The sequence below is a fragment of the Podarcis cretensis genome (genome assembly GCF_951804945.1).
Source record: "Podarcis cretensis genome assembly, chromosome: 11".
NCBI classification, from domain to species: Eukaryota; Metazoa; Chordata; class Lepidosauria; order Squamata; family Lacertidae; genus Podarcis; species Podarcis cretensis.
This window is the reverse complement of record NC_137180.1, coordinates 18938592-18952766: the sequence shown is the minus strand read 5'-3', so window position 1 is coordinate 18952766 and position 14175 is coordinate 18938592. Positions and strand designations below refer to the sequence as shown.

The 14175-nt window shown below is 41.2% G+C and overlaps 1 long non-coding RNA gene across 1 annotated transcript; it reads right to left on the bottom strand.

The window, feature by feature from the left end:
- Positions 1–5362: 5362 nt before the first annotated feature.
- Positions 5363–13945, bottom strand: LOC307227123. The gene is made up of 3 exons (XR_013843820.1): positions 13816–13945; positions 12399–12437; positions 5363–5427 (listed from the first exon to the last, which is right to left on the bottom strand). It is a non-coding gene; the product is annotated as an uncharacterized lncRNA (long non-coding RNA).
- Positions 13946–14175: the final 230 nt, after the last annotated feature.

Here is a 14175-nt window from a genome sequence, read left to right as displayed (position 1 = left end):
TTGGATGCCAGATCTGCCTCCTTCTCAGTAGCCCCTGCTGTGCCTTCTCTATAATGGCCTTTAGCATATAGGAGGCACTGCTGGTCTCTTCCCACCCCTAGAGAAGAAAGGGAGAGGGGCTGCCCTCTGGGGTCTGCACCCACCACACATGATTCAGAGCAGCCCCCCTCACGGCATCCTTTGGTTCCCACTTAAGGTCCCCGGTAATGTTGATTTGAATCCCTGCCCCCATTCTCGATCTTTATTCCCCAGTTGTTCCCAATGTAGAGCTCCACTCACTCCTTCTTCCTGAGCGATTTTGCGTGCAGTGTTGTGGCTCACTTCAGGAGCCAAAATGTCTTGGGCCAGTCCTGACTGCAGGTCCTACCCGTTTCTCTACTTCCCAGGTTGTTCACAACTCACTTTACAATTTGCTCCATCTCTCTTCAACATCTCAGTGTTCATTCCGTCACTGTCTCCCACAATCCATGGGACTAGAGATGGAGGACCTCACTCCAGATGTCAAATAAGACTCTCTATCTGGTCCTCAAAACTCTCCCCAGAACTTCCTAGCTGTCCTTTGCACCCCAGGAGTTTTTGCCTGGCTGGCATGTTTCTTTGAACTCTGTTAATGGCTCTTGCTTGTCTGAATGGAGGCTAGAAAAGAGTGTGAGCAGAAACTAACCTGTCCTACAGAGGTTGAAATCATTAACCATTCATGACCTCTTCCCTATTCCAGCTTCCTACAATCCAAAATGTTTCCCTATGTCCTTAAAACCTCCACAACATATTCTCTCTTGGAGCCAAACAAATACTAGTGATAATAAATAATATTTATATTAGTGCTCTTCCTAAGCATGCAAAGCAGTTTTCATATGTGATATCAGTCAATCTAATCCAAATCTTTATTACAGTCATAGACCAGCAGAAGGTATCAGTCATCATTACAAATGAAAAATCTGAGGTTGGAAGAGATTGGCTTGGCTATGACTAATATGCAATGAATTCTAACCATGGTGACATTTGAACTTAAGAGAGCTGACTTATGGGCCTAGTTTTCATAAACAGTAGATGAGTGATTAAACCGTTTCTGGAAGAAACCATCTCAGGCTGCAGCTGACAGCTCACATGACAGAAAGCTCCCTCGTGAAAAAATATTTTTACACGTAGAAAACTAACTTGTCAAGCAGAAGGATAACCTTTGTCCTGGAACTTAGTTTTCTATATGCATAATTTCATGTGTGTATGGAGCAACATTACATCATAAAATTTCCCCAGGTTTATCACTTCATTTGCTGTTTGTGATAATGAGGATGTAGCTCATGCTTTTTAACACCCGATTACATCATCTATATAGGTTTATCAGGGGAAAGTAAGCCGAGAATAAGGCCCATGATGGAAGCCTTGAGTCTTTGCGGCAGACTTGATGCAGTAGACCAAACTGAGGGCATCTGTTTACTTTGGATATGGAGATATAGCTTTCATGGCATGCAAGAAGGTAATCTTGTTTAAAGGGCACTTTGCCAGTTTGCCCATTTGAATTGAGAATACATCTTCTCATTTCTCATATTCGGGGGGGGGGGGGAGAATGCTGTTACCACCAATTCACACTGGGCTTTACACCAACCACATCACAATACAGAGGAATTACAACTCCTAGTAATGCATTCAATATACGTGGAATCTTGTTTCCCGGGGGCGAAAACCTAAGAATTCGTTTTGAAGAAAGCACATTTCCAGTTGATACTTAACAGCTAACAGATTGGCAGTGTTAATTCGCAGTCTGTACAGTGGTATCTCGGGTTACAGATGCTTCGGGTTACAAACTCCGCTAACCAGGAAGTGGTTGCTCCAGGTTAAGAATGGAAATTGTGTGCCAGCGGCACAGCAGCAGCAGGAGGCCCCGTTAGCGAAAGCACTCCTCAGGTTAAGAACCGTTTCAGGTTAAGAACAGACCTCTGGAACAAATTAAGTTCTTAACCCATATATGACAAGTCTAAGCATCAGAGAGGACTAGGTGTTTTCAACTCTCTCATATTCTGGTCACTTTTCCAAGTCTCCCCTCCTCTTTGGAATGACTCCGATCAAGCTCCATGTGTTCCCCCCTTTATCTTCTAGATCCAAATTTGCTGGAATAGTCTTACCAAATCCAGGCCTTCAGAGGTCATCTCTAGCTGTAAGTGTTGTGCAAAAAAGGAAAATATCTGGATTTGAACGCTTTGCTTATAGAAGGTGGGACGAGTCCTGTCAGTGAAAGCTTTGCACTACATGCCTTTCCCCAAAAATTGCTTCTTACGGGGTCAGGAGAATCCCCAGAACAGGGGGAGGAGCACTGGGATAATTCCATTTGGCAAGCCAAAATGCTTACCCTGATGGATCGAGTTCAGAACAGGCATATTTGGATTCTGAGGACCGATACATTTTGCTGCCTGAGGCAAAGGACAAGATGGCACCTCCCTGCACCACCAACACCCCCAATTTAAAGTACAGTGGTACTTCCGGTTGTGCATAGGATCCGTCCTGGAGTTCTGCGCATGAGCACGGCACGGTAAAGCGCTTCTGAACATGCATGTGGTGCGTAGAGGGCTTCTGCGCATGCATGCAGGGCGAAACCTGGAAAAATACTTTCATGTTTGCCACGTGCATAACCTGAAGGATATGCAACCAGACGTGTGCGTATCCAGAGGTACCACTGTACAATACAAAAGCTGACTGGAGAAGGAGTTGAATCTTATGTCAACATTGGCAATAGGTCAGCATCCTTCAGATCACCTGTGTCACACATCACCCTGATCTTCAGCAAAGGGCAAGGGCTAGGAAGCTCAGAAATAAAAGCTGGAGGGGCAGCTGCCATTTCCCCCCCTCCCCCCAGCATATGCCACCTGAGGCAATTGCCTCACCCTGTCTAATGGTAGGGCAAGCCCTGCTGAGGACACACAGCCTTGGCTACAAAGAAGCCCTGGACAGCTGTTTACATTTAGCATTATAATGGCTGTTACTGTACAGTGGTACCTCGGGTTAAGTACTAAATTCATTCAGGTGGTCCGTACTTAACCTGAAACTGTTCTTAACCTGAAGCACCACTTTAGCTAATGGGGCCTCCTGCTGCTGCCGTGCTGCCAGAGCACAATTTCTGTTCTCATCCTGAAGCAAAGTTCTTAAACCAAGGTACTGTTTCTGGGTTAGCGGAGTCTGTAACCTGAAGTGTATGTAACCTGAAGCATACGTAACCCGAGGTACCACTGTATTTGGAACAGCTCTTCTCCAGTGAATGTTGATGTGAGAGGGTTAAAAGTATGAAGGAACCAAATATGGTTTAACAGATTCGCAAAAAGCGGGGAATATATACTTTTTTTCTGCTGAAAGAAAGTGTTTTATTAAGTGGCCAGTGAAGTTATTTGGAAATATGGGGTGAAATCTAACCTACGTTGTTAAACAATACCATGAACCACCTGAACTGCAGGAAAGAACTGAATCTTGTCTGAGTTTTCACCTAAGGTCACAAAGCTGGTTGTGGGTATTTTATGACAAATTTGACTATTCCGAGAGAATTGTCGCCAGCATCTGTGCCTCCAGATGAAGTGTGCTGGAGGTCCCTGTACAATTTAAAATTAAATGAGATTCAATTGCTTCTCGTTGCCAAGCTATCATGTTTCACAATTTACTTTGTAATGAAAACAAGAAATAGTATCACAGGTTATTAAGTGGAAAAAACCTCTTTCAAAATCCCTAAGTTTATTTAAATAGTGTTTGAAATCCATATCCTTTGAGGGAAAAGATTTTCAGATCAATCAATGGCACCTCAAATTCACAGAAGAGGAAACATGTTCAATTTATTAAATCAAAAGGTCAGTTCCTGTACTGAAGTTCTGCACTGCATAAACCCAAAATAACACTTTGATCATCATGACTTCACAGAAGAAACCTCAGCCAGCAAAGGAGCTTTTCCAGCACTGAAAGTACCTTTGGCTATGCCCAAGATCTGAAGGGAACAGGAAGTACAAGTCTTGCGCTTCCTCTCTCCATGAAATATAAACCCATCCAGAAGAGAAATTTTATATCTTCTGCACTTGGGAGGTTAAAACTGCATTCAATGAGTTAAATTCATGGTCAGCCTTCAGAGCACTGTTGTCAAGACCCTGATTCTAAGCACACCAGCAACAGTGTGCCAAAATTCAAAACATTACTGCAAAATGAACACTGAGCACAAATTGTGCCAGTTTTTGTAGTAGTTTGTATGATGACAAGTGGTAATTTTTATGATGTCGTTAGGGAGCACATTTGTGGGATGTAAACACAGGAGCAGTCAATGACAACATTCCTAGAGTATACATGTTAGAACATGGGGAGGGATGTCTGTCCAGCAAGCAGGTAAACTTCCTGGGGACGGACTTCCTCTGCATGTGACCAGAGATGGGTGTGGCCTCACCTGTGCAGGTAATGATAAAAGCACAGGGCAGGCAGCCATTCTCTCTCTTGCCTCTTGCCTCTCTCTTTGCCATTTTCCTTCGATGAGGAAACATCTAAGGATGCTCTCTTGGCTCCCAGCCAAGAGAGGAGATAAAGACTATCTTGCTACAAGATAGATTCTAAGTGTATGTAACCTTTTTAAGCCTGCCTACCTTCTGGGATCATATTGTGAACAGAACGTGAGTAAACTCTTTTATACTTTTATAAAGACTTGTGTCATGTCTTGTATTTTAAGAGGGAACAAAGGGGAAATTACCAGAGTAATTATTATAGAGGTTCTAGCGAACCTGTGCAAGCGTTACCGTTGCGTACTTAAAGGGGAATGTCTATAAACTCTGCTGATATTTTGGGAACTTGTTAGCACAAGTTGGATAAGGATATAATTAGTCAGTATATCCTCTCCTGCACCCCAGAACATTCCCACAACATTGACACCAACGTTTTTTTCCACAGTTAATTTGCTTTTCAGCGGCATAAGCTCGGATCCGATTGGCCATTTTCATTTATCTTTCTCCTCTATCATTTTTAAAAAAATATCCATTCTAAAGGAGTAAAAGAAAGCAGGAATTCATTTTCCTTGCTTTCAGAGATGTTGGCTGTATTGTGACGCATCAACACTTTTTTTTTCTTCATCATCACACTTTCCATGTGCCAGACCCATGCAACTGATTTAAATTCCATTTTTTTGCCAGACAATGCAAAAAAAAAAAAAAAAGTATTGAAAACCATTTGGCATCTTGCAAAACATTTTGTTTAAAAAGCCGTCTAGCTTGCTAGACTCTCTTTTGATCTATGACAGAACTGTTAGCAATCCCATAGGCAGGTTGAAATCGCAAAGCCTTTGTGGAACCTCACTCCCTCCACTAGCTGAAAAGTTTGTCCTTGATCCTCTAACAGTCTTTTTTGTGTGTGTGTCATCTGTGCAAACCTAGTAGTTGGAGGGCGGTTCCTTCCATTTCCTTCCACATGGAGTGCCTTCTATTTGCCAAGATAATCGTGCATTAGAAATAATACTGCAGTTGTTGACATTCAGCGGTAAAAATTATAGATATCTTTATACTTATCTTCTAACGAGCCACATGTAAAAATCTGGGGCACCCACACATGCACATTTCTATTCTTATAACAACTGTGTAAAGTAGGTTGTTAATCTTCATTACTGATATGCCAAATAAATAGCAAACATTATCTGGGCAACTTGCTTATAAGTATTAAAACCATAAGATACAAAGAGAGGAATTCAACATAGTGCTTAGGAGATACCGTATTTTTCGCTCTATAACACGCACCCGACCATAACACGCATGTAGTTTTTAGAGAAGGAAAATCCGTAGGCATGCCACCCGTAGGCATTTCCTCCATAACACGCACAGACATTTCCCCTTACTTTCTAGGAGGAAAAAAGTGAGTGTTATGGTGCAAAAAATACGGTATTCTCTGCTCTGGGCTGCTATCCTTATCATTGCTGTTATTTGAAAAACAAATTATTGATGTGGGGGTGGGGGGATACAAAGATTAATGCCAAACACCTTTTCATCAAGGCTAAAAAGCTAATCTAAATGAAAACGCAGAGCAGAAATACAGAAGAGAAAGGCCTCTCTGAATCTCTTCCTTCCCAGACTGACATTATAGGAACTGTGCACAGGTTCAAATTAACCAATAATGTTCAGTTAAGAGGTGAAAGACTGAAAATCACACAGCAATTTTGTTATTTGTTGGAAAGGAAAACAATCAGTGATAATTTGAGTCCACCCATGTCATTTTTTCTTCTTCTGCAATCACTGTATATTCATTGTTGCTATCAATTTGCATTTAAAAAGTTGTCCGTCGCATTCAGAGAACTCTCTGGAGCAGCCCAATGAGTTTCATTTTGGAAAAAGAAATGGTGTAAGGCTTGGTGTTGTTCAGAATCTCATGGGCATCTACAGGGATCTCTGGATTCTGGCCAGAAATTAGTAAAATGGCTGTAGATGCCAAAACACAGTGTATAATGCAGCCCTGTGACTGTATGCTCAAAAGTAAGTCCCATTAAGTTAAACAGAGGTTACTCACAGATGCTTGGGCATAACATTGTCGCTTTAATCTCCTAATATTTTTAGTATACAGGTCAGAGCTTACTTAAAGGCAGGAATGGGGAGCCTGGTGACCTCCAGATGTTATTAGAATACAACTCCCACAATTCCTCATCATTGGCCATGATGGAAGCTGCAATCTCAACATCTGGAAGGCCATTGGTTCCCTATTCTTGCTATAATGGGGAAAAGCAGTATATTGCTCTTTAAGAAAATAATTTAAATTTAAATATGGCTGATAAGCATGATCAAATAGCAACTGATGTTAATCAAAGCTTTTTAAACTAGGAGCCATATAATTCATGGGGTAATAAATCAGATTGTTACTCTGCTGCTACTCAAAATTCCTGTCCGCTGAGTGAAATTGCATGAGAAATTCATGATCCAGCTCCAAAGATGTTTTTTAAAAATAAAAATCAAGCATAAATCCTAATGCAGCGAGGTAAGGAATGGAGTCACACAAACAGTAGAATATGTAAACCTCTGGCAATTTTTAAAAGGCATACATATTTCAGAATCGATCATATCTGTCTTAGATGTGATTTCATCTTTACTCCCTGCTTGATTTCTTAACAGAGAGACAAAATTGGGCAGCATATGGCGAAAAACGCATCAAGCTAGAAAATGTGAACACCGTATAATTGCTTTTACTCACTGAAGTGGAAAATGACATTAATGTGCATGTGTAAACACACCATGTGTCATGGATTGGCCTTTGTAATCTTTCTGCCTTACACTCATTTTATCTTCTGGGAGATTTTATATGTAAATGTATTAATTGATGCCTTTAATTCTTTTTTAACATTTTGCTAAAAAATAATAAAAACAACCCTGTCATAATTCATTTTTTTAAAAAACCCAGATAATGCAGAGGTTTACAATGTCATCTCTTTATCGCATGGATTTGTGCCAACTTGAATTATCACAATATCATAGCTGTCAACGTTTCCCCTTTTTAAAGGGACATTCCCTTATTCTGAATAGGATTCCTCGCAAGAAAAGGAAAAAGTTGGCAGCTATTTCAAAAGTGTCTTGAATCTGGGGTGATTGGGAGTGAAATTCCAGAGTCCACCACGTTTGAGGGAGGCCTTCTGGAAAGAATTACCTGAAGCAATGGAGAAGCACCTTTATGAAGCTGACTTCGAAGCCTTATTGATTAACAGCAACAATCAGATCTTTCCAGGGCTAAATGGACAGTTCAACCCTAGAAGATGCCTGCTTCAAAGTAATCCCACTGGGTTTAATGCGTTTTAATTCTTTTGATACCGGTGTATATGACTGAAGCCTTACTGAACGCCATAAATGTTTATGGCACTTCAAAGGGCAAGAAACACAAAAACGCACTGGTTTCCTACCTCGAGATTTTACAGTCTAAATTTCAGCAGTGGGGGACAACAGAGCAAGGAAGGGAAGGGAATGGGGGGGGGGTGAGCATTCAAGCAAATGCATTTCACATACCCAGACTTCATCTGGTGGCAAAGACTGAGAGATTAAGCCTAAGGCTGCACAGTAAAGGTGAGTTTTAAGGAGATGAGATGGGCAGGATTGGTATCATTGAATTGTAATGTTGGAAGGGACCCAAAGAGTCATCTAGTCCAACCCCCTACAATGCAGGAATCTCAGCTAAAGCATCCATGACAGATGGCCAGCCAACCTCTGCTTAAAAACCTCCATGGAAGGAGAGCCCACAACCTCCGAGGGAGACCGTTCCACTGTCGAACAGCTCCTACTGTCAGAAAGTTCTTCCTGATGGTTAGTCGGAATCTCCTTTCTTGTAACTTAAGTCCAACCCTCCAGAACAGAAGCTTGTTCCCACTTCCATGTGACAGCACTTGAGATGTTTGAAGTTGGCTATCATATCTCCTCTCAGTGTCCTCTTTTCCAGGCTAAACGTACCCAGCTCCTTCAACTGTTCCTCATAAGGCTTGGTTTCCAGACCCTTGATCATCTTGGTTGCCCTCCTCTGCATGCGTTCCAGCTTGTCAACATCCTTCTTAAATTGCGACACCCAGAACTGGACACAGTATTCCAGGTGTGGTCCGACCAAGAAAAAATAGAGTGGTACTATTTCTTCCTGTGATCTGGACCCTATACTTCTGTGGATGCAGCCTGGAATAGTGTTAGCTTTCTTTGCTGCTGCATCAATACTACTACTACTAATAATAATTTATTATTTATACCCCTCCCATCTGGCTGGGTTTCCCCAGACACTTTGGGCGGCTTCTGACAATAGATTATAAATACATTAAAACATCAGTCATTAAAACCATTCCCTTCAGATGACTTCTAAATGTCAGATAGTTGTTTATTTCTTTGACCTCTGATGGGAGGGCGTTCTGCAGGGCAGACGCCACTACTGAGAAGACCTTCTGCCTGGTTCCCTGTAACTTCACTTCTCACAGTGAGGGAACAGCCAGAAGGTCCTCGGAGCTGGAGCTCAGCTGAACGATGGAGGTGGAGACGCTCCTTCAACAGATAGTATCCTTAAACAGCTCTTGACCACACGTTATTTCAGGCCTTGCTTTCCTGAGTCTCCTTTCCTAGTGCTCTGAGGGATGCCAGGCAACCACTATTACAATTACCCAGAATGCCCTGCAGTGGTGCTTCCTTGCTGCGGGACACTATCACTGCCATCCTCATTCCAGCTTGATAGCAGAGGTGGAAGGATCTGTCAATTCTCTGTTTCTCATTTTTCCAGTCTTCAGTTCTCTTCATTTCTGTGCTGGTTCGCAGTATCTTTTTCAAAAAATCCGCCAGCATTTTTGTGCAAATTTCTCTTAACATACACATTGCGCTTGATAAGACACATTTTTCCAAGTTTCCCCTAATATAAAACAGCATATATATTATCTTAATTAATGTATATGTTTTTTGTGCACCCTTTTCTCTAATGTGCACATTTTTGTTTACACATCTGGAGAACTGCATCAAAAAAACAAAAGGAGAAGGGTGAATTTCAGAGGTTTGCTGTGTTTTAGTTTGTGTTTTGTTTCAGAAAGGGTGAATTAGGTAGGTTTGGATAAAAATCCAATCCAAACCAAATCTCTTCTCATTCCATCCCTATTTTTTGGTGGATATTTCAACATGATTGGTTTATGTTGACATATTGCTAATTGCTGCCTTAAGAGCTCATATTATGAGACAATGGATATAATAAATAAATATTATTTCTCATATGTCTGTGTATCAGTTTTTAAATGGATGTCCTCATATTGTTTTCATCTTACATTTGCTGATCCTTACAGTGTTTCAAAAAGCGTTGGGATCCATGTACATTGCACTTCATTAATCTATTCCCTATATCTACCTAGCGAAACCTCTCTTTTTGAGTTTCGGATTTGTAATGATACCCTTCTTTGCTCGAAGGCCTTTTGCTTTTCTTTGTTTTACAACAGAATCCTTAAAAGCAGAAACACAGTTTGAAAGTGGATTAAAACGGCCCCCTCGCAGATGTTTCCATTTGCTATCACTTAGAATAATCGAATGAATTCATCCGAAACTTCCAGGCTCCACACGCCCCTTCAAGCTTGAAATCTATATCTCATCATGCTTCCATAAATTGTGTCTCGTTCAGAGCTATGTCTGAGGTGGCGATCCTAAGCATACTCACTAAGTCAATGAAAAACATTTCAAAAGCAGGAGGAAAATAGCATGTTTCATTCAGGACTGTCCAGCATTCTTTGCAACTGTTGTTCATTTTTTTCGGCCAGGGTGTGTGTGTGTGTGTGTGTGTGCGTGTGCATGCACACTATACTAATAATACTGTACACATGTGTGTCCCATATAAAATCACTTAAAACTTGGGGGGGGGGAGATGATTGATTAGTTGAGAGAAGAATTGTTCAACACAAAATGTCAGTTGAGACAAGAAATTCTCAGCTGTGTGAGCTGGCATGTGTTTTAAATACTTGCAAGAGATTAGTTCTATAAATTAATACCGAAAGCTAATGTTCCTATTTCTGAAGCAGCCCTCTTCACTCGAAGGATGGGGGATAGAGTTCATTGGCCAGTTTGTTTGTACAAGAGACATTCCGGACAGCAATAACCCCAAATCTGTATTTGGAAAAGAACCTAATGATCCTATTCATGAATCAACAAAGCCCAGCAGGTGGCAATAGAGGCACTTCTGGTATCCGAAATCCTGAAACTCTTCAACAGACTATTGAAGAATGTGCATGTTATTCCATTCCTGGTCATTTATGGCTCCAACTGATGTGAAAAACCTGGTACCTTTAGGTGATTTGTGTTATTTCATTGTGCAGGATGCAAGGTGTGGTCTCCCAGAATTCCTTCCATCAGTTGATATATATTAGTTGAACAAATTGGAATGCTAATGGACACAGTGATGAAGATGAAGTGATTGAGCCCTGCGGAAAACCTGGTTCCCCTCAAATGAGCAATGATATATTTATTAATGGACATCTCATCTGCTTATAAATATAGCTTGAACGTCAGAAGATTAAAAAAAATATAGATGGGTGAAATTCTGGAAAGCCAAGAATTTTGGTGGTTCTCCAAAAAAATATGTGGAAATGTATTTCCATAATGGTCTGTTGGAGTCAGAATTTTCCCCATTATACTGAAATATACTATTATTTCCCATTGTAGCTCACCAGGTGTCCCCAACAGCAAATGGAGAAGTGGTCCAATAGGGCAGAAGAGTCTCTGCTGGTGAGAGACGTTGAGTCTAAAGGTGAGCTCAGACATGCAAGCTTAGGTAAGGACCATAACTTTTCATGCAGAACATCCCAGTTTCCATCTCTGGAACTCAAGTAGTCAAGTTATGACCGTTTCCTGTAGATCCACCACCACAGTAGACAGTATGGGGTCAGATGGACAAATAGTCTAACCTAGAATAAGGCAGCTTCCTTGGTTTGACTCTCCGTAATTGCAACAACAAGGGAAGATCTAGATGACCTGTTTTTTTAAAACCATTGTAAGCCACCTTGAGCAATATTAAAGGTAAAGGGATCCCTGACCATTGGGTCCAGTCGCGGATGACTCTGGGGTTGCAGCGCTCATCTTGCTTTACTGGCTGATGGAGCCGGCGTACAGCTTCCAGGTCATGTGGCCAGCATGACTAAGCCGCTTCTGGCGAACCAGAGCAGAGCACCGAAATGCCATTTACCTTCCCGCCGGAGCAGTACCTATTTATCTATTCATTTTATAACACAAATAAGAAAGCACAAACAATACAAACAAATCATTGTCATAACCTTATTTTCTTAAACATTGCTAAGTGGGCTTCCCCAAGTCCCACCTATCTGATTTTCATTTTACTTCATCATTAGCAGTTTGCATATATCATAATTTCTAACCATCTTTTTTTTTTTAAATCACACTTAAAATAACTTCACATTTTATCACTTACAAATAATACCATTTTAAAATACCCTATCTTCTACTTCTAACCCTACAGCCTATATCCACTTCCAAAGCTATTCTAAGGTTTAAATAGTAACATATTTTTTCAAATATTCCTTAAACGTCTTCCAGTCTTCTTCCACCATCTCTTCTCTCTGGTCTCGGAGTCTCCCGGTCAGTTCGGCAAGTTCCATAGAGTCCATCATCTTCATCTGCCATTCTTCGATAGTTGGTAAATCTTGTTTCTTCCAATTCTTCACTAACAATATTCTCACAGCTATTGTGGCATACAGAAAAAAAGTAACATCCTTTTAGGGGATTTCACCCTGTCCCAATTTCAGGTACAAAAAAGTTGGATGCTGTGTGAACAGGGTCCAAAGTGCCTATACCCTCCGTCACTCTAACAGGATTTAAGAATTAATTTATATTGTAAACTGCCCTATGATCCTCAAATAAATCACAGGAGAAATTTAATAATAACAATTAGGGCTTTTTTTTAAAGCCAGAACTTACCGGAACTCAGTTCCGACAACTCTCAGGTGGGCACCATTGCTATTATAAGAAAGTCAGTCAGTTTATTAATGCTTGGAACATAGGCCATTCACATATGCCACTGTAAGAGAACTAGAGAAGAATTCATGGTGGGTTGTGGCACCTCTTTTTCTAGAAAAATAGTACTGATAGTAATGAATAATGATAATAAGTACTGTGCTACTAAACTGAATCATAGCAGTTGACAAAGTCACTGTCTATGATAGTAAGATTCCACCCCACCCTCTTTTACCACCATCATTTTGAAAATCAACAGAACAACCCTTATACAAGGGCTCCAGGATTCGTGTAAAAATAGGCTTTCCTTTTAAACAACTTACCTCAGGCACTGCCATCTCAAAAAGGCTTTTTACAACCATAATAAATCACCTGCTTTTTTCTTTTTCTTTTTTTTTAAAGGAGAAAGAGAGGCCTGTGAATCATGTCCTTTCCGTGATCTGTGGACACTTAAAAATACAACCAAGGAGAATCCAGATATTACGTATGAATAAAACATTCGCCCAGCTATTGCTTTCTCTACAGGAAGCCCAGGAGTAGCATCTCCTATATAAGAGAGATGTGCCAGGGAAGGCAATTTGTAGCAGCCAGCCAATGTTGTATAGCTCTGTTAATGCATATGCTTTTTAAAAAAAAACCTGAAGGGAAAAAATTAGCGCATCGGATATAAATGTGCTTTAGAAGCTACTGGGCATTAACGTAACCCGAGAGTCTCTTAGGGTGAAATTAAGAAGCAAGTGTGCTATAAGGCTGTAGAAACCTTCGAGACATTGTTATAAAAAGAAAACTGACAGACAGTCATAATAAAAACACTTGCACTTTAAAGTGCTTCTAGCCCCATGAAGTCCTTTACAGCCACCCATTCATTAAGACGTCCAGTCCCTAGGAGCCAAAGCCCATTAATTCTATTTTTAAACTTTGGGGAGTTGTGGCATGGAGATATCAAACGATTTTGCCTCGGTGCATAACTCTTCAGGCTCATGGCCTAAAGGGTGAAAAAAGCTCTCTCTGTCACACACGTACACACACACGTGGGCTTCATCTTGTCATCTGAACCTCTCCCAATTCTCCGTTATAAATCATTTATTTGGACGAGAATTTGCAGTTTAAACATTATCATTAGGTTCCAGCTGAGATGCTGACATTCTAATATTTTAGTATTCACCCCTCCCTGTGAAATGCATACGGAATAAGCTGCAGATTATCAAAGATCCTTGCTGAAATCGCTGGAGATTGATCCATTTCCTTGGCATGCAATCCTATGCACTTGGGAGTAGGTCCAATTAAAGTCAATTGGACTTAGTTCTGAGCAAACATGCAGAGGATTACTACCATTTATTTATTCTCAAAGCACTGTTGGATTTGAGGGGGTCTCAAGGACCTCTGGGACGAGTGTGGTCCAACACCACCATGGCTACCCCAGTCCTTTTCCTTTTTTTAGATTTCTTGGGTGACAGACCTGCTATCTTCCCATCCAATACTCATCTCCCTTGCGCCCGACCATCTTACCTGGCTGCTGCCACCCTGCTTTTCAGCCTAGCTGCCTAGGCGACCGTCTGGCCAATGGGGTAAGGGACCCTGCCAGCACAGAATACCAGCAGTTGCCTAACACCATTTCAATTGGCTGAACTTTCTCCAGTGAGGAGAACGGCAGTGAGGTCAGCCGATCCAATGCCATTCTGAGGGTTGGAAGCCAATGCAGCCTCTGGAGTGGCTAGCTTGTTGCTACTGCCCCACACAT